Source organism: Armigeres subalbatus, chromosome 2 (assembly GCF_024139115.2).
Source record: "Armigeres subalbatus isolate Guangzhou_Male chromosome 2, GZ_Asu_2, whole genome shotgun sequence".
Classification (NCBI taxonomy): domain Eukaryota; kingdom Metazoa; phylum Arthropoda; class Insecta; order Diptera; family Culicidae; genus Armigeres; species Armigeres subalbatus.
Genome location: NC_085140.1, coordinates 175,984,640 through 176,006,795, shown reverse-complemented (window position 1 = coordinate 176,006,795; position 22,156 = coordinate 175,984,640). Strand labels below are relative to the sequence as shown.

Here is a 22,156-nt window from a genome sequence, read left to right as displayed (position 1 = left end):
TCTCTTTTGCACATACGACCTATTCTCAAAGCAATCTAGTAATGTGCAATTCGTCATGTGTAAGTACATGTTTGTTTTCCTTCTGCTCATAATCTCAAAAATGATCGGGTCATCACAATGATTTCAAAAGAGTCAAAAAATATACGGAAATATACTCATTTTTACCCAATCTTTGCTGAGTTGCACCATCTAGGAGTGTTTGTTTTCCTTTTATCGCCAATCACACATTCAGACGTGAGAATCTCAATTGGTAAACGGTGAATGTATGATTATTTGCTTACTTAGCTGGTGAAACGAACATATATGACTATATATTAAAAATAGCCCATCAGGGCACCCGATTGAAGCGATTTGGATAGGAAGAGTGGAATTGCCAACTTCCTATTCTTAACATTTCGTGGATAAAGGGCGGGCTCTTCTCCCCATCTATTGGGTCAATCTGGGGAACGAGGGCTTAATTGTTTTATTGATTGTACGAACTTTCTTTTGGAATCTCCTCTACTCATCTCGTGGTTTTTTCATAAGTGTCTGCTTATGGAACCACACCACCCATTTTTGGCCCTTTCTACAGGAGTTTGATGAAATGCATTCAATAATATAAACAGGATCAAATAGTTTGTCAGATATGACCAGTGCTATCGGCAGGTGCCTTGCTACAATAGATGGTAGTATCATCATCATCATCATCCTCACTTAGCGGGTGGAACGAAAATCTTACGCACCATTATGAACCATAAAGCATTGCATAACAATTTAAACAAAAGGATTTTTCCAACTTTTTGTTACAATTCGAAAATGAATACTACTAAATAACTACTTTGTTTATATGAATCTGTTTATAGTAGTAAATAGTAGTGAATAGTACTGAATAGTAGTAAATGAGTTTGCATTCCTCAATGATTGATTTGTCTTGGGATTCTCAGTGTTTATATATACAAGGAATTGGTCAATTTGACGGCGAAACTTGGAAAATTGTCAAAAAGCAAGGTTTTCATGAGTTCTGAAAAAAGCCATCAAGCAGGAAATGAAATCGATCTAGAGAGCGATGCTTTTTTTAAACTATCGTTTATCTGGAATGCTCATTTGCCGTTACGCGTTACGGAGCCAAAATCATGTTTTATTAATTTTTTTTTGCACAAATGTTCGTATTGGGGAACCGAAAGACTTGCGGTTTGGTCGAGGTTATGGAACACAAGAATACAGTAGGAAAGGAAGGGATTTAAGGGTGCTTAAGTAGTAACGATGCTTCTGTAAGTGGAGAAACATACATTTTTTGGGAGACAACAACGAGAGGAAGACATACGACAGGCGTTAAAATGGACAACAAGAGGAAGACATTCCTGATGGGGTACGGCAGACAAGAGGATGGGCGGACCATGATTACAGTCTTACTACAGCAACTTTCAAAAATTGGTGGACAAGCGACATATAATCGAAATCAAGACCCACCAACAGTTTTCCTCTGACCCGGAGATGTTTATTTAGCGCAGATCTGGGGCCATGATGCTCCTCGCAAGCCCACACGACATGATCGATATTATGATAATCGTCACCGTAAACACAGAGAAGAGTGCAATGCTGTAATCAATTAAACGATTAAGTTTGATAAAAAAAAACAACCCGAGCGAGATCTGGCAGATTCTTTTAATATTTAATCTCTTTACATAAAAATAAATTTCTGTCTGTCTGACCCTTATAGACTCGGAAACTACTGCTCCGATCGGCGTGAAAATTAATGTGTAGAGTAGAGTGGGAAGATCCATTAATTACGTAACGCAAAAATTGGGCATTTTCAAACCCCCTTCCCCCCTATGTCACATTTTTGGTATGAAACGTCTGGAAATTTTGTATGGATCGTCAAACTTTAACCAACCCCCTCCCCCTCAAAGCGTTACGTAATTTGTGGACGCTCCCAGTGTTTCAAATTTTGACTTTTTCGCTTCCCTGTGCTTAAACGATTGTTTTTGCTATTTTAATAGTCCTCCTTAATAGTTCTGATTTGGATGTAATTTGAGGTGCTCGTGTCATTTGAAGGTTATATGAAAATTACTATGAGAATTGCCACTTATGTAAAGGATCGTTTCGTGAAGCAGCCCAGAATATATTTGAATATATTTAACACATCGCTATCATAGAATAGATCCTAAGCTGAATGTCAGTTGTTGTTGCGAAGCAATCTGACTTTTTTGAGCAAAATTATAAAGAAAACAGAAATGCTCATTATTATTATTGATGTTATTCTTTTACGTGTTAAATTGAATTTCTCACAATTCAGTATTTTCCTAATAACTTTTGTTGCCAGCATCAAATCGTTTAGGAACAACGACGATATTTTTCCTTGTTGAATTTCCTATGTTGCTAACGTAATCATACATTTTTAGAGCTTAAAGGGCAATGAATGGGAACGGTTTTTCACAAAAGTTACTGTTTTCATAGTAATTGTCATATAAGCTTCAAAGTGCCCGTGCTCCGACAAATCACATCCAAATTAGCTAAAAATTTAGGACAATTATTAAAATAGCAAATGCCATCGTTTAAGCATAGGGGAGCAAAAAAATCAAAATTTGAGTCACTCTAGTGTAGAGGTTTCTGGGACTGGGGAAGGTTCTTAAAATGGTTCGAGACTCCTCCCTCTTTTTGAAAGGAGGTTCCCATACAAATAAAGCACCAATTTCTTCATTACTCGAGAATTAATCAAACAATTGGAACCAAAATTGGCATGTGGAGGTTTTGGAAGGGAAAATATGTTTCTGTGGTGGTTCGAAGCCCCTCTCCCTTCTAAAAAGGGGGGCTTCCATAAAAATTTCTGCATAACTCAAGAACTAATCAAAGAATTTCACTAATCAGAGAAAAACGATTTTAGGCGAAACAAAGTTCGTCGGGTCTGCTAGTAATAATATAAAAGGATAAAAGGAAATGTATAAATTATGTTTCAAATGATATTATATCTACGAGACGAATCAGCCTTGAGCTGAAAGTCTCGATAATAAAGACAAAAAAAAAAGATTTTATATCTTGGGCCATAGAAGCATGGGAGCATTTCACACCGTTCTCCCTTTCTGTCACAGGTATTTTCATTTTCAGTTTAATTTTTTTTAATAAACAAGAAAGCTCTAATGTGCAACCTGATCATGTCGGTAGCTAATGAGACGTGTACACTGAATAGCTGTATGTTTTGGATGATGTTTGTAATTATAGTTTGCGTATTTTCATTAACTACATTGATATTTGATTGTTTCAAAATATCAGTACAAATTGTCTTATAGCTTATGAATACTTTTTTTTGTATAAAATGATGAATTTAATGTGCCTAATAGAAATGCGCCTTTCCCTGCACTAACAACAAATAAACAATAGTCAGAATCGTGCGAGAAAATTTCGCTTGGCTGCTGCTACCGCCAACGATGGCCTATTGATGACAATGTGAAAAAAAATGGAAATGTAAGTAAGTAGGATTCCATTTTTGCAAGTAAGTGGAAAAAGTATTCAAACTTTTCTGCAATCTAGTATGAATTACTGAACTGATTTATTGTCGATATATCCGCTATGCAACCTTTCAAATCCATAACTTAAAATAGAACAAAACGTTAATCCCAATGAAACATCAAACTAACGAAAAGTACTTTTTTTCTGAAACTGCTGTAAAAGATAATTGACATTTTTGTTGGTTGATACCAGTGCCTTGAAACCTCGTAAAAACTGGTCGACAGAGTTGCTTTTCGGTGTTCAAGTGAATGAGACGAAATTTATCAGCACTGGTTGATACTAAACAAATTAATTAAACAAGGCATACTTAATGAGTACCAATGTTTTCTACCTCTTGGATGTCAAATTGATGGGACAGGAAGAAGTTGTGCCATGAAAAGTAAGTCGTTTCGAAATCAAATGTTCTAAATCATGCATCAAAACTATGATTTGGTGAGATTGCTATGGTAGTAAACTTACTAACTAAATTGAACATGCAACCGCCAAGCAGGTCTTCAACGTAATGCTGACTAATGCAGTGGAAATAACCAAAATACTTACGTGCATCATGATCACAGCAGAATCCGACCCATGTCACACAACTAGGAACGCTGCCGATTGCTGAGCTGGGAGTAAACTTTTTTTTCAATTTATTTTTCCCAACAGGTCCGCTTCACTTGGTAGCCCTTCGATCACATGTTACACGTGAGCATAATTTGCATTCGCCAGTGGTTTTCCCTTCTGCTTTCCACCTACTTAAATTCTCCCACCGACGCACTCTTCACGACCAGCGATTAGGATTTTCACTTCTTTACAGCAAAGATTCACTCACACTGCTACCGCCACTCTCAAGCTTTCCGCAGCTGGATCGCAAAAAGGCCGACAAAAATAATTTAATGGCGTGTTCGCCTCTTCCCGACGTTCATTGAGTGAACTGGATTATTGCGTTTTTCATTGAACTTCTACACCGCGTATCGCTCGGCTACCATCCAAACCAAACCACCGAATGTGCCCGCTATCTTCACCACCCGTGGGGAGCACCTATGGGCATAAATCAAATATTTAGCACTCGTCTATTCAACCCTGTAGGGTGGACTGATTCCTACAGTAACATGATTGGTTCGAATCGATTTCCCTATAAGTGTTGTATTTTTATCGAAGAAATTGTTCAACTCGAGATTTAACTCATTAGGATTTTTCAAGTGGCGAAAAAATATTTTATGTTTGGAATAAAGCAATTTATAACCGGATATGTATTGAATTTGTTTTGTTCGTTTGCTATAGACCCGAAGAAGATCTATTTAAGTAGCAACCCCGCCTGTCTCTGATTGTCGTGGATAAGCGTTAAGGGGTGCTGTCAAAGAAAATCTTCTCCCTGTAAATTATTAGTAGGTAACACATAATCGTTTCTCGCACATGGATCAACATGTCGAGCCTGTAGTTACTTAGTGTGGTGGTTACTACACGGTATAATTTAGCAAAACAATTATTATGACAAAATGTGCAAACTATCTAAAGATTATTGTATATTTTTTAAACATTCACGGCTTTCCAAAGTTCTCCTAACATATCGAAAAATTCTTACAAACAGTAAAAAATCATTGAATATTTTCGAATATTATTGATGATTCCCTGAAATAAGAGCCTAATCAGGGGGAGGTCCGGTGGGCATGATTTGGGCCCTCCTTAGCATTATGCACTACACCTAATTTTTATTTTACATTAAGGGGCCCCTTTCGGGTAAATCGAGCCCTGCCTGAATTCAACTTAGAGTTCCAGGTGCCAGTACATTTTTAGTTTACAGCATCTTCATCCTACTGGAAATTTTAATCTTGCTACTTTTAGGCAGTAAATTCTGTTTATTTTATTTATTACAATTGGAGCCCCAAAATGAACTGTCATTTTAGATCCTGTCATTTTATACGCAAGATGTAGTCTTCTTCTTCTTCCACTTTTCCGTCTTCTTATTATTTATTTCCTTATGCTTATATAGCTCAACATTTCAACTGGAACTTGGCCTGCTTTTCAACTTATTCTATTAGCATTTCCATAACACTAAGCCCAGGGAGTCGAGATCAAAATGATAAAAGTCGATAAAGATAAAAATCAATCTTCTGATGAAATCTGAAAAAGTCTTGTACTCATATTGCTTATTATCTCCGAAATCCACGATCAGTACAATCGAATGGGACCATGTCCCAAGAAATCCGGATTTACCGAAAATCAAAATAACCGGATCGGTCAACAGCTTGATGGAAGAATTTTTTTTGAATCAAATGAGCCTAAAATTGTTAAAATCGGTTGAAAATTGCTTGAGTTATCACCATTTCAGTTTCGTGGATACCAGTCGACCTGTTATGGATGTTTTTTGCAGATCACACAAAGGTTTAACATTTTACTTGCCGTTGCCCCTAATTACAAAGGTGACGTAGAACCGTCCGTGAAATTCTGCAGAACCTCATCAAATCCTTTTTCGCTTGAATTGTGATACTTTGTTCGTAGAAAACTTAATTCTGAGACTACTCCAAATCCTTGTAACTCCCTGTAACTCTGAATGTTTGTACAAAATGTTTTACACCTTAGAAAGAGTTTTAAAATAAATTAGATTTTTTGCTTCCAAGAATAACCAAATGCAAATGTTTAATAGCATATGTTTGTGTACATTAAAGGGTTATCTCTACTATTAATATAAACGTGTACAACTAAACGTTTCATGAAAAAAAATATTCGTTTCTAGTGAATGAAAAAAAATGTGTCTAAACTATGTAACTACGTGACTATGATTGTTTTTGCATTTTTTATGGGCATTTGACATACCAAATAAAAAGCAAATGGCATAGCATAGTACATTGAGATTCCCCACTAATATTCCTTTTTCCTTTCTAACTGATGGTAAGGGCAAGACTGGTGTGTCTTTAAAGCTATCGAGTCTAACTTGCACACAAAGAACGAATGACCAATACCATTCAGCCGTTCAATTGATTCATTGTGCTGGAATGGAATGTTCATATGTGCATAAAATAATCCCGTTCTACTTCTATCAACCATATCTCATCATGGCAGTGCTATTAGATGTGCCACATGATGGAATTCTTTCATATGTTGATTTGTTCGTTCCGGAACTGGTTGCAGGAATGGTCCCATGTTTCCGGAACGATTCATTTGTAATTCTTTTGGCTGTATCTCATCGCGGCAATATAATTCAATGTGTCTCATGGAAGATTTACTTTAATTTTTATTTGACCCTTCAGAATTTTTCAAGTATGGCGCATTTTTTAAAACTGCGTTTATATTTCGTCTGCTTATTTTCCAACCACGTTAAGAAGATAACTTACAAAACTGATATACACAGCAACACTTCATATCTGAGGAAAGGAACGATAAGATACCTTTTTGTCGTTCCAAAAAAAAATGCCGTACGTATTTACTAACGCAACGGCAACGAAACCAGAAATGTTTCCAGAAATCCAGGGTTTTCAAAACGAATTTGCATAAATTTAGTTTCTCCGCTGGATAATTGATTGATCTACCTCGTTCAAATATGAGTTGCGGCAACTAACTTGCAATATGTGTGCTAAACTTGGAAGTTGTTACACAAAATTATGTTTATAATAACAACAACAATTCGTTGTTGTTTAATATGCGATCGCAGTTTTCTGTAAAACAGCAAAAGAATGATCTAATTGATTCCTAGACAGAACATTATTTGGACTTACAATCTTTAGTAGGACCATTTGTTTGAAATATTTAAAGTTTAATTCAAAATAGGATTATTTCAGTAAAACTACGGTTTAATAAGTTTTTGAGATTCCCCAGATAATCGAAAGTAAAAAAATAAATCTATTAATTTCAATTACATTTTTTGTTTTATTTTCGATTTTTAAAATCCGATCAATTCATTCACCTCCACATTGACTTTTCAGATATTTTAGGTAATAAACAGAATCTCTTTATAAAAACTTGATATTTCTGAAATAATATCAACCAGAAAGTTTTTAATTACAGCATGATCCTTTTACGCGATTTGATTCGCAAGCTTTTTTCATGCGCGCATGTTCTTTAGAAATCTCACACAGTCCTTTTTTTCATACGAGTTTTTTTTTTTAATGATGGACGTGCAATTCGTAGTTGCTACTCCGTGATCGACCAGGACAATCGCAATTGCACAGGGAACCAATGGATGGGAGCATGGGATTTGCTCTCCAACCTCAATGTGCACAGTCCGAGAGCTCTAGTATTTTGAATAGTCGATAACGGCGCTGGCCACGTCCTCACGGTCATCTGGAATGGGAAGGAATTGATTATGCAGTCAGTCGCCCACTGCAAGCCGAGAACACCTCTGCACTCGCCACGAGCTCCTGCGGAATTTTATTGGAATCTTGGGGTTAAGGTTTTGGCAGAGGTTCGTCTTGGTTACCGGGTTGCCAATGTGATAGTTATGAAAGAGTGGTGTAGTATTCTAATTGGATGCCGAAACGAATTTTTCGCTCATTTCGAATTCTAACAGTAACCTGCTAGAACTAATCAAGTTGTAGGTATAGGGATAGAAGATGGAAACGGTATGAAAGCCCATTTCCAGTTCTAGCGATTGCTAGAACATGAGAAATATATGAAAAGACAAAGTAGGAGAAATGGTACGGTCCTGGGATTGAACCCTCGACCTCCTGCGTATGAGGCAGAAGCGGTAGCCATATGACCACCAAGCCCGTTATTTCTTTGAAACTTTTGATTATTTACCATAAACTATTGAAAATTTCAATTCTTGCCCTATCCAGTAAAAACATCTTAACCAACCAATCCCGTTTATGCATTCCCAACACGGACCTCAGAATGGTGTAAGTTACGGGCCCTTTGACCCACCATTTCATTTTCTCTGGGTATAAAGGTTCCCCCAAACACACGCGATGCGACAGTCGCGACGCGATTCTATCGCTTGGCGACAGCGATTCTGTCGCCATTGGTATGGAAGCGTAAATAGAACATTGCCTGTAGCGACCGAACGATAGAATCGCGGCGACTAGTTGTCGCCGTCGCGGCGATGAAATCATTTAGGTCTGGGGGAGCCTTAAAAAGACCCATGTTACACATGTTACATGCTTGCGCGTCATTTCTGTTTGAGGATCCACAATAAGTGGTCACAGAGCATCGATGATGAAGATTTATGCATCTGTTGTGGTTCAGCGGCAAGTTAATCGAGTGTCTATCGTCGGCGTCAGCGGCACTCCTGTGACATTTTCTCGCATGGTTCTGGATCTGGTTTTGTTGCAGTTAACTGAGAAGACGCATTATTGGACACAAATTTTCAGAACCTTAATTTCATAGAAGAAAAGGTTGAGCCGAAACAAATGTTCATCATAGTGCAAATCATCATCGCTTGGCGACAACAGAAATTTGACTTCGGCAGCAGAATCACACGCGGCGTCAGGAAGGCGCATTATTGGAAATTAATTGCTTCTTCTCAGAACCAACATTCTATACAAGGGAAAATAATTCGGCTCTTTCCAGAACCACAATTTTATAGAAGAAAAGGTTCTTCTAGACATTTTCATAAAAGTGCAAATTATAATCGCTTGTTGATGGCAGAAAGTTTCCATCGGTAGCAGTGTCACGAGCGCGCGTCAGGGCGAGAGGCTGCAAACATTCATTCACATTCAGAAATGTACTCCACCGCGCTGCTGCCAAGGCCGCCACAGACGCCATCGAAGCGGAACAAGCAACCGATGGTTCAAATGATGGGAACGAAATGGCTCGTGGTCGAAAAAATGCGATTTTTTGTAACCACTTCGGAGAAAATTCGTCTCGGTTCAATCTTCGCTTCTATATAAAGCCTGTCCACGTTAAATTTTGGACACTAAGGTAATATCCAAATAATGTTTAGCCATTTTATCAATTTTAACAACCATGAAAACATGCTGAATGTATCACATAAAGTGGAGAGATTCAGCTGTGTGTAAATTGATCTTCTTAGTGGTTTTTGAAAATTTTAAAAAATCGCCTTGGAAGATGGGTGTCCGAAATTTAACGTGGACAGGCTTTAATTGTGGTACAGAGCCGAATTATTTTCCATATTGCGCCTTACCAGTTACTAATAGCAGCAACATCAAATCAAAATCTTGAGAGAAAGTTTCAATTGACTGCTACTCTGCCGTAATCTGAAAAAAGTACGTAATAACCATTTTCCAAAAATGGTGTTAACGAGTAGTATTCATCGAACTGTTTACCAGAAAAATGAAAAACATGCATGTTGTAAAATGGCGCATACGTCATTTTTTCAGATTACGGCAGTACCAGGAGGGTGAAACGCCTGTCATCCGCGGTACAATGGCACTCTACCCAACATCGCTTTTGGTACTTCTGTTTTTGGTACCCAGTTTCTGGGTAGTATACCCGAATTCAGCGCTCATTTTGGGTGATTGGTTCGTACGCAGTTAGTGCTCATTATTGGCCTTTTATTTCTTGTGGCGAAAACTTGCAGTTGGTTGAGGTACATCGGGCCTTTTGTGGTTGTATGGCTTCTTTATTTCGAAAAATAGCTCGTCGATACTTCCGATGTTTTGTTATCATGAATCAAACGAAATTAAAACAAAAACATTGTGCGCCATATTGAATGAATGGTGGGTAGGCGTATTAGCCTTCTCTTCAGTCCCCTGGGCAGTACTGATGCCATTCATGCGAAATAATTTTTGCAGCGTCTCCCACCAACGCGCGCTTGTGATGCTGCTACGGACGGTAACTTTCTGCCATTATCATGCATTGTGCCTTTGCATATAATGTTAGTCCTAAGAAGAAGCGATTAATTTCCGAAATGCGTCTTTTTAATCAGTAACAGCAACAACTAGATTGAGTTTCCAAGAAAATTGTGGCTTGAGAGCTGCTTCCACTGATTGCCAGTCGAGGTACTTTAGATGCTGCTGCCACGACCGCCACAGACGCCATCGAAGTGAAACATATGCAACTGATAGTCTGAATGTTGCGAGAAAGTTCCATTCCACCATTCCACTTGAGAACTGCTGATGCTGATCTTACGTTGTCCAACGTCTACCTTTCGGTCGTTTCTTGTACACAACGCCTCTGATTTTTTTGTGAACTAGTCAATAATCAAGCATTTTTTTCCTCCACGACCTCCTGCACTTGATCCGCAACTCATTGTTGCAAAGCCTGTTTTTTACGCACGATCAAAATGATGTCTAACCTGGCTTGTGCCAGAAGTATTTTTGATATGAATTGCTTTACAATTTTTTTAGGGTTTTATCCCGAAGGATCGCAAGGCGGATTTAACAATTATAAATGATTTTAATGTACTTTCTTTCATCGACGCCCTTATCGCTTATTATTTACCCTGACATTCAAATGCACCGCTCAACATCAGCGTTCTCATGTGATGGAACTAAAGCTGTTCACTATTTTAGTCGCCGGAGTCAGCACTTTGTATTTTAACAAATTCCATTCGTGAAGAAGAAAATCACAATTGACATGAATCGGAAATAACCTTACGATTTTCACAACACACTTTCGTAAACCTGTTAGTTACATTTGATTTGATTGATAATAATAACAGTATAGGTACAAATGATTTTTATTTTGAACTTTTTTACAATAAACAATGCAAAATTAGTGAGTTAAGTGACCATTTTCCGAAAAATAGTGACTTTTGGATGCAAATAGTGACTTTTAGTGGCTAGACTCAAAATAGTGACCAAGTCACTGAAAAGTGATTCGCTACCAGGCCTGAACCTTCTTTAAAAACTTCGGCGAATTAAATAATAGACCTTCGGTACAACTTTGTATACGAAAAAAGGATAAAAAAGTAGTACGTATCGGAATTTTGTAATAACCATCACGCTCGCAACAAGTTGCATGTAACAGAGAAGTCGACGTATTTTTTTTTCAATTCAAATGAACCATATCCTTTGTTGTGCTCCGGATTTAAGGTGAAAATTTTGTCAAAAACAAACATATAATGAATGTAGTAGATGACTTGAAATTATAAGACCTATCCACCAGACCAACATTTGAAAAGGACGTAACAGCCGAAATTTATTCCTTCTGATAGTTTGTCTCCATATATATCTATACTATGTGGACGAAGAATCAGAAGGAATAATTTTTGGATGTTACGCCCTTTTCAAATGTTTCCCTAGCTATCCCTCCTTTTTATTCTATACTAGCAGACTCGACGAACTTTGTTTCGCTTAAAATTGATTTATTCTCTGATTATTTCTCAAGTTATGCAGAACTTTGTGTTTCATTTCTATGGGGGCCCTCCCTTCTAGAGCGCGGAGGAGTATCAAATCATCTTAAGAACCTTCCCCGGCCCCAAAAACCCCTGCTAACAAATTTTCACGCCGATCGGTTCAGTAGTTTCCGAGTCTATAAGGTTCAGACAGACAGAAATTCATTTTTATGTATATAGAAGAAGAAGAAGATAGAAGATAGATATTTGTTGAGAATCACTGAGATGGCCGACTATACTGACTACTGCCCTTATTCATGGTAGGTCAGCGTCTATTTGGTTCACTATCCGAGTAGGAGAAAATAACTCAATAATACCTAATTGTGTTATTGATACCCCACTCAGTTATGAATTTGGTGTGCATATGAGGTAAAATTCCAAAGGAATAATACCAAAATGAATACATCTACAAAATACTTTAGGCATAACTTGATATGTTATTACTAGACCTGTGCGCCGCCGCGCCACGCCGCCGCCGCCGACACTTATTGACGTACGCCGACGCCGGTGAAGGTGTCGGCGGCGCGCCATACGCCGGTTGGCTCCACGCCGCCGAATTTCGTATTTCACGCCGATGTTTGGCCAACACAAAAATCACATTATGCAGTAGATTTGCATCTGCCGAACCAAGGCAACCTATCAAGCATTAATTAAATAGCTATTATACCTTTAGCAGATTTGTTTACTTTTATCCCTGTCACTTTAACCCGCTTTGGCGTGTTAAATGTTAGGTCATCCAAAAACTTCTTGGCTACAGATCTACAAATCAATGAGCGTGGCGATTAACTTCTAATCTCATATGTCACTTCATGTGGAATATCCTCATTCTGGTCGCATCATCTTGGTTGGAATGCTACATATCTTAATTGGTCCAGTGCTTACATACTCAGTTTTTACTTATACAGCTTGGCAAATTCCACACAGCCGTTAGCCCAGCTAAATAAAAACTGATGTCTCGGCAAAAATAACGTTTGTTTGCTGGTTTTCGGCAAATAATTTGCTGATTTTCAGCAATTTTGACAGAAATCTCGGCAAAAAAACACGTTTGCTGGGGCTCGGCTGTGCAAATCTCGGTAAAAGTTCAACAAATTGCTGAGATCCCGGAAAAAAATTAAGTGTGACAAACGCGGCTACAAATCAACACCATAATGAATGTTGGATTTTGATTCCCAGTCTGGTATGATTTTTTCAGCTTCGCTGGGCATGGAGTATCATTGTGTTAGCCTCATGATATGCGAAAGCAAAACTGATCTTTTGGCTTCTGGAGCTGGAGCACGATTGGGCACGTGACCCATCAAATTGAAAATTTCCTTCACTCTTCCTTGTAATTGCTAGAATTTAAAAAAAAATGGTTCCGATTTATTTCGATAAACAATTCCCAAAGAAATTTCTTGATTTTCACGAAATAATTTCCAGGAAGTCCTGGAGGAAGTTCTGAAGGAATATCTAAAGAAAATTCTTAGAGCCTTGAGGAATTTCTGAATTTATCTCCGTTGTAATTTCTGGAGGATTTTCTGAAGGAATCTTTGGAGCAAATCATGAAAGAATTCTACGAGGAATGTCCAAAGAAATTGTTTAAGAAATTTAAGTATGTCAGTAATTCCTTTAGGAGGTCCTTTGGAAATTGCTCTAGGAATTCGTACGGAGATATCTTGAAATTCGTCCTACAGTTTTGGAAGTTGGTGTTGGAAATTCCGAAGGAATTACTAGATTAATTTCCGAGGGAATGAAATACCTTGAAAAATTCCAGTGGAATTGTTAAAATAATTTCCGAAGGAATTTTGTAGAAATTTTTAAAAGTATGTATGTATATATGTGGTTATCCATCACCCTGGCTTGAGTCTTGATCTGCATGCGGCTCCACCCAATAGTACAATCGAATTTAATTACCATTCTGCTTTCAATGCACTTCTGTGTGAAGGGCAAGAAACGGAAGTGGCGGACTCGTAACAAGAGACACTTACGCGAAACCCGCGGGATAGAGAGAATCTCCTTTCAGCAATGTAATCCAACAGACTAAAAAATAGATTCGCAATCCTTTTTGAGCTTTCCGAGGGATGAAGAAGGGCACGTTGAGGCCATTACAACTGTGGGGAAGTGTACCCTTCTACATGAGAAGAAATTATTAAAAGTATTCCAAAAAAGAATTTCTGAAGGAATTATGGAATGGTCAGTATGAATCTTATATGAATTTTTGAAGGAATTACCAGAATAATTCTTTAAGAAATTTCTTAAGGTCCTAAGAAGTTCCGAAGCAATTTCTAGGGGGAATTTAAAAGAAAAGCCTGGTTTCATTTGTTGAGAGTTTTTAAAGAACTTCTTGAAGAAATTTTTGATCGGATTGCTGACAGAGCTTTTGAAGGTATTTTAGAATGAGTTTCTTGATGACTTACCAAATTAATTCCTGAATATTTTTCCTAGGGAATTACTTAAGATATTTATGAAAAAAGAAATCTGTAGAAATTTTCGAAGGAACTCGTGCAAATTCGTGAAATTCCCAGAGAATTCTTGAGAATATCTTAAGAATAATATACACTGACCCCACATATATGGGTCACTTTGTAACAATTATTAGTCACTCTATTTTGCATGTTGATCAAATGGAAATGACCCATATTAGTGTGTGACCCATTATTGTGGGGTCAGTGTATCTGCAATCTTGATATTTTGGGAGTTTTTCTTGGCATGTAGTCTTGATTCTAGAGCCAAAACTGAGTTTGTTTTACTACTGTCCGGACTTTCGAAGAAATTCCTGGAGAACTATAGGAATTTCTGTGTACATACCAATAGCTATTTGTTCGGTAAATCCATTAAACATTTCTTCGTAAATTACTTTCAGAATTCTCTCGGTTGGGTTCGGGTTTACAAAATGCAAAACCCGACCATCTCTATGGTTCACCTTTTTGAAATTCATTCAAAAATTCTGTTAGAAAATCGTTTCAAAATCTCTTTCGGTTATTCCTTCAAGAATTGGATCGGAAATTCCTCTAGGAGGTAATTTGTTTTAGAAATTCCTCCAGAAGGTCCTATGGAAATTCCTTCAATAAACTATACAAAATTCATACAAGAATAATTTCGAATGAATTCTTATTTGGAGAAAGTTGCTAAAGGAATTTCCGGAGGAATGTTTGAAAGAATTCCTATGGGAACCCAGCCAACAAATTGGTCCACATAATAAACTTTTAGTTCTGTTAAGTGCACTCTTACCCGATATAAATTGATTGTATAAAATGCATAGATTCACTCTATGTGAACAAAAGTGGAGGCCATATACGTACAAATTAGTGTTATGGTACAACGAGATATACGACGTATTCTGATTTCAATTGAATCTATAAACAATCATGATGTTTTTCTTTAGAGATCGCATATGTTCAGTCATACAGTTGCATAACAAGACTGTTACAACTTTGAAATCTAGAATAGGGAAAACAGCATGTATGCTTATATATCAGTCATATTATCAAAAAAGAATTTCTTGTTATTGTATATGCAATAATATATTTCTTAAAAATATTTCTTATATCAGATCTGAATTAAATCATTATGGAAAATGTTGTGGGCTGTAATGCATACATCTATATTCTAAACTTAACCTCCGTCTCCCAGTTTCGATGCTCGGACCTTCTCATTTATATTCTAGGACGCTATCCATTCCTCCACGTTCACGCAGCTGTAAATCCATAATTTATACTTGATGGTAATACAGGATCTACGAATATAATCTGTAACAGACAACGCATTGCACTTTATATAACTTTATTTTGATGGTTCAGGTCGAAATGTACATCAAGCAAGATATGCGATTTTACTGAACACAAATACAATTTCATGTTACCATTTAAACGATCCCTGAGTTATGAACTGCAATGTTGCCAATCTATGAGAATTGTCATAAAAAAATCATTTTCAAAAACACTGCACCATATATATTTTATTTTTTAATATTGCTTGTATACTCCATGATGTTTTAAATTAAAACCTATAAAAAAGCTTAGGGTATAAGAACTAATAGTGAACATTGTAGCTGAATTTCATTTTTCTGTTATGAGAAAATGCCTTACATTCTGTACGAGTTTGCATATAACTCACAAAAGTATTCGAATTCTAAACTTGTTTATCGTGGTGAGGTATCACTAAGTTTATTTTGGAGTGCTAATCAAGGGAGGAGCAGATAGTTTTTTTTTCTGATTTAAAATTTTGTTCTAATTTCGCAAATATAAAGCAGACTTTCAACAGTTTGGCTGAAATATTGGAATGATTTATAATAAATAACAGACGATAACAATAATGTTGTGGAAATCATTAGATGTTTACAGGTTTATTTCCAAGTGCAAAAATCTGGCCATAAAGAGTGAAAAAAGTGAAAGTGGATTTTCCGTATCGGGTTGGGAGTCCACTCTAAGCTATTAATCCTAGTTAGCAACAAGGGAGTTCTATATGGACTATTTTATCGTACATCAGTTTTTTTGTTGAATATCAGACTTCTTCTTAGTTCTAACCAGTGGAATTCTGGCAACTTTGTTTGTTCCTGCCTATTCACTGAATGCTCGAAAATAAACAATCAATACGCTCTTTAATACACTAAGCGACAAATAAAAGTAAGTATTGTATTGAAAATCGTGCTAAAAATCAAAACTCCAAATAGCAGAGTTGAAATATACAATATACATGAAATTATTATTACAAAGGACTTTATAATCAAGTCTCAATTGCATTATAACTTCAGGTGGAATTATATACAATTGTTGAATTATTCGCGATATATGATTCCGTTTTGAGTATAAATTGCAATTTATACAACTAATGATATAGGTTATAATTTGATCGTTAGTTTGCATTATATGTGACCTTTGTACAATTTTCCATGACTTTCGTTTGATCCATATATGATTGCGATTTGATCTGCGAACATATATGATTTTTTTTGTACATTCATATACGATTGCTGGTTTGCTGGGAAATTCAGAAAGAATTTCTGGAGAAAGTTCTAAATAAACTCCAGAGCGAAATTTTGAAAGAATACCAAAAATATCTTCTTAGAGTTTCCGAAGAAATTCTTTAAAGAATTACTGGAAGAATTTCTATTAGAAATTCCTAAAAGAAATTCTTGAAGGAATTAAAAAAACTAAATCAAATTCCGAAGGCTTTCTCCTAAAGGGATTTCCGGATGTATTCCGGAGGTATTCCGATGGAAATTCATGAAGGATTTTCCATGGGTATTTTCTAAAGAATTCTTAAAGGAATTTCCGAAGGAATTCCTAAAAAAGTTGGCCATTGAATTTCCGAAGAAATTCCCAAATGACTCCGTAAAGGAATTTCCGAAGCAATCCCTAAAGTAATTTTCAAGGAAATTCCTGAAGGAGCTTTTGAAGGAATTTTGGAAAGAATTTCCGGAGCACTACCCAAATAAATTTTCAAGGGAATTCTTGGAGAAAGTTCTGAAGGAATTCATAGGGTAATTTTAAATTAGTTCACCGAATTCCTTTTTTTAATTTTCTGAGGAATATCTTGAGGAATTTCAAAACGAATTTATGAATTTATATCTGAAGTACTTTCCACTGAATTTATGTGCTGTGATGCGGCAATATCCTTGTGGAGGATGTAATGTAAACTTTTGCTGTGGAGATACAAGCTATAGCTATTAGCATGTTCACCCTATCAGTCTATATGTAGCTAGCAATTGTACAAAAACCTAAAATTAAAAAAAGCATGATAGGCCTTGCTGCGTGATCGATGATTTTTTTCTCAACTTAAAATCATTCACGCCGATTCACGCCGCCGCCGCCGCTGAACATTGCTTACGGCGTGACGCCGCCGACGCCGCCGCCGCCGGTGTAAAAATGGCCTTACGCCGCCGCCGTTCACAAATACTTCGGCGCACAGGTCTAGTTATTACAATACCAAACGCATAAGAAATTATTATTCGTTGGGTATTAGGATACTTAAGCATATTATGCCCAAAGTATTTTGCGTGTTTTTGGTATTATTTTCTGGTATTTTACCTCTCATGCAAGCCAAGTCCGTACCAACTTCAGTTATCGAGATCGTCGCTCCTGCTCACACAACCGTAATCTGATACGCTAGGAGAAATGTCAAATAAAAGTAGTAGGGACACAGCAGGTATTTTTGTCTGTTCGTCATAGTCTCGAAAACCAATAAAAGAGACGCTTTTTTGTAAAACTCATACGTACCAAATCTTAAGCTCAGGAGAAACGTTCTGCTATAGTGGAGTTCTAGCAAATGTACGTTGCTTTCGTTGGTTTTAGCCCCTACGACGATGGACGGAAATACCTGCCGTGTCCCTATCACGAAAAAAAAAATTAACAGCGAGATATGGGATGCAATTCTCTAAATAGTTTTAAAAAAATTCAAAATGATATGTATTTGAAAATAATTTGGAGCACCGGGTTAGTCTTTTGATTATCTGCATTGAACATATATTTATTTGATTGTTCAAGATAATGAAAGTTTTTCTCGTGCAATAAACCATTTAAAAAAAATCAGCTCGTAATTTTTAAAATTATTTTGAATTCCGCTGGCTATACAAGGTCTTGCCGTGGTAAATTTTTGTGATTTTACTTTTGCTCTGACAACAGCATTCATCTGGTTCTCCTAACCCATTGTTGTTCTCGCTGATTGATTACTTCTTGCTTCTTTACCGAGATCGTAAATGTGATTATCGCACACGCTTGAATTGCCAAGCTTAGTTTTTTTTCGAAAAGTTCAATATTCGAGGAAGTTCGAGGAAGCACTGAAAAGAATATTATTTTTATCATTTTTTGAAAGGTAACTATAATTGTATGACCAAAATGGATTATACTTGTTTATTCTACCGTTTTCCGGTTACAAAAATAATTATTTGGCCTACATTGGACAATTTCTTTGGCACTGCCGACGGCAACCTGCTAATCGGCAGGCATCACAGAGGCTGCAACGTTGGAGCTAGAACAAAATCGATATTCTACCCTTTTTCTCCGATAGACCTCCTGTCATTGCACATAGCTTTTTATATGTTTAAAATGAAAAATCGACAACGTTGAAAGAAGAAAATTTTGCGCTCAAAAATGTAGAAAAAGCTAGTACCGAAGAGCCATTTTCGAGATAAAGAAAAACGGTACATAACCAGGTGACAGAAAAAGTTGTGTAGATTTCTTAAGTTCAAACAGCGTTCAAATCGGACCGTTTTTGAGTTATGATGTCCGCCAACTTCGAAAATATGCACAGAAAAAAATAATGAAAAGTAATCAACGCGTAAATAATTAAGACGTGGAAAATTACACTATTGTGGGCGTACATGGATCTTTTCCAACAAGTTCGCCCTAAATGTATGCAATTTACATATCATTATGACACTTATTCGTATAAAAAGTGACATAATGCAATACAAATTGCATACATTCAGGTGATAATATCGTTCAAATTTACGCTCTTTTTGGCATTCCCTTTATGTGCATTACTTTCGTGTAAATTTCAACAACTTTTTCTATATGTGTAGTTTTAAGATGATTGCGTTTTACCCGGAGCACTGCATGTTTGGAACGAAGTGTCTCACCCTCCCTCCTTAACCGTGCGGTAAGACGCGCGGCTACAAAGCAAGACCATGCTGAGGGTGGCTGGGTTCGATTCCCAGTGCCGGTCTAGGCAATTTTCGGATTGGAAATTGTCTCGACTTCCCTGGGCATAAAATTATCATCTTGTTGGCCTCATGATATGCGAATGCAAAAATGGTATCCTGGCTTAAAAACCTCGCAGTTAATAACTGTGCAAGTGCTTAATGAACACTAAACTGCGTGGCGGCTCTGTCCCAGCGTGGGGATGTAGTTCCAATAAGAAGAAGAAGAAGTCTTACAAACTTCCGGTAAAGTAAGCAGGATAGTTTTCAATTGGAATGTAGAGCCCTTAAAGACAGAAAATATGCTTTTACTATTTCAAATGCAAACGAGAGACACCAAGGATTAATCCAAACTAAAAAAGTTACAATCTAAAGAAATGAATGCAAATTAGTTATCAGACCCTCAGATAAATCTCGAACAAACTAAATACGAATTGATACATTCCAAACATAAATGGTATTTTTCTTCTTCAATCATTTGAAAAATCCATAAGAGCTAATACTCTTACTCTCGTTTTCCCTTATAATACACTACTATGTATTCTGAACAAGAAACATTCTGACTATTTGAACACACACCTTTCGCATTGATATGTGCACCACCCTACTAATTTCATTCACTAGATTATTTTGCTTCACAGTAATGAGCAGCGTACACTTCTTCGAACCATGCACTAAACAGAACCAACACACATCAAACAACGATCGACAGACCGAAGGTGGGCTGCGTTGTATCAGGAAGTGGAGCAGCAGCAGCAGCAGCAAAACACAACACTTTTCCCCCAGCTCGCGAGCGAAGAAAAAATCCCGCAGTGCACAATTTTGTCTGCCCCTTTAGCACAAAACGCAACTATCCCGACCCCCGACACGACGTCGACCCGCAGTAGAACTTCACCACCAACGCAGGTAAGTGTCTTCAACTGATTGAACTTTTTTGCAATCTCACTGTTCACAATTCGTCGGCTTTCCCTACGCTTTGTAAAGCTAGGTCAGTGCTCAAACGTCGAACTAACTACAGGAATCCTGCACAGGAGCCAAACGCACAAAGGACGGCAGTGATTTATTTCACTCCACACTGGGCTCAAAGGTTTAAGCACTACCACCCTGCCTTCTCCACAGTAGAACACCAGGCATTTAGCACACTAACAAGCGCCGTTTGACCGAGAAACGTCAAATTTTCGCGTCCGACATCCATCGACGGTTCGAACAGACTGTGACTAGACCAGTCGTCGCTGGCGAACCAACCAAAAGCATTCACCCACACTCACGTATGCCATTTAGTTGTTGAGCTCCAAGCATGGTGAAATGGCATTGAATGGGTCGCTAAATTTTCCCGGTCCGGGCCGGTGCGCATGTCTGCCCTATTCCCCGGAATTTGTTGGCAGCGGCTCCCCGCACGAGCACGCCAAACGAGACGAGACCCCAAACCAAAAGAAAACAGAAGCCCTGTCTGCATACGAATACGGGCGCAGAACGCCGAATCGTAGCACGTGGCCACGACGGCGACGACGACGACGCGTAAAACTTGTTGTTGTTTACATAGCGGTTGCATTGATTACGAACCGTGGCGTAAAGTGAAACGTCAGAAACACGTTGCGTTGCCTCAAATACATACTTGTGCACTTGGTGGACATAAACGACAATGTGCAGATAGTAGCAGACAACATACCACGAGATAAGAACAACATGTGAGCGTATACGAAAGACGGAAACTACTACAGTTGTATCCAGTCAGTGAAATCACACATTAGTTGGCTAAAGGCGAGAAGATGACGTGATGTGTATAATACTAAAGAGGCAGCAACTGAAGATTATTAGTAAACCGTTAATTAGGCCGTGCTGCCGTACAAGAAGATGGGCCAAGCCACACAATATACGTTTTTTTACAAAATATAAACAATATAACATATTCAGTCAATTGGGCCCAATCAGTCCATGCTTATCATGTGATTCGTTGCCATTAAAGTCACTAGATATAAAGTCTGCGGAGTGAAAACCGTGAGATTTTCCAATCAGAAAAAATCTTGTTAAATTTTGGCAGCCCATGAAAAAGTTCAAGCTCTCGCACGATAATTAGCTTTTATAAGTTGCTTTCACAAAGCAAAAACACTTTTTCCACATTTTATTCGCGGAAAATCAAATAGAATGTTGTTCAACTAGTAAATCCAAGAACAAATTCCTTTACCTTTTTCTTTGAACTTTGTAGCTTTTTATATTTTTGGAATAATTTTCCAATGTATTTATCACCACTATCTCAATACTCTCCATTGCTTCAAGCCCATTTGAAGCGTCAGGTTCGATTGGATCCCGCAAATGACAGTTAGATTGCTGATCTGTCAGTGTCTTCGCCAGACTTTATATCTAGTGACTTTAGTTGCCATGCGTTGCCATTTTTCTGCAATCTTCTGGTAAATTAAAAATCTACCTTCAGGGGTTTTATGTATAAGACGTGTCTTGCCCGTAGTACGCTAAGTTTAAAGCAGTTTGATGCATTGAGGAATGTAGTGTAGAGGAAGTGGGGGTAGCACGCCCATAGGGGTTAAAACGCGCCACCCCTGAATAAGGTTAAATATCCCCATTTTGATTATTTTCAATAGTCTATACGATAAAGCAATGAAAAATATTGCCATTGGATACATATATTTCATGATTTTTCTCTAGTTATACATGAAAAACTCGAAAAACGATTTTTGCGTGTTTTGATGCAATTCTAGCTCGGTGGAATTTAGTCTTTCTGTCGCTGTTATACATTGATAAATTAATAATTGAGCCATGAGCCATGCTGCTTACTCGTGTTCTTTATGTTCCACACGAAATCGTCGTCAAAAATGGTTTTAAAACGA

General features: G+C 37.5%; 2 protein-coding genes across 3 annotated transcripts in view; one reads left to right on the top strand and one right to left on the bottom strand.

Moving 5' to 3' along the window:
• LOC134211256 (transient receptor potential cation channel trpm) overlaps window positions 1–20,026 on the bottom strand; it is a 371,958-nt gene extending 351,932 nt beyond the window's left edge. Inside the window, exons 1-2 of one of the 2 annotated variants that reach the window (XM_062687969.1) lie at window positions 19,893–20,026; window positions 4,027–4,600 (exon numbers count right to left, since the gene is read on the bottom strand). The gene's annotated coding sequence lies outside the window, so the exon portion shown is untranslated. The remainder of the gene's footprint in view (window positions 1–4,026; window positions 4,601–19,892) is intronic. The other variant, XM_062687968.1, reaches the window with a different exon arrangement.
• Window positions 20,027–20,083: 57 nt separating this feature from the next.
• The window catches only part of LOC134211257 (5-formyltetrahydrofolate cyclo-ligase), a 53,325-nt gene continuing 51,252 nt past the window's right edge, over window positions 20,084–22,156 (top strand). The window contains exon 1 of the mRNA XM_062687971.1: window positions 20,084–20,219. The gene's annotated coding sequence lies outside the window, so the exon portion shown is untranslated. The remainder of the gene's footprint in view (window positions 20,220–22,156) is intronic.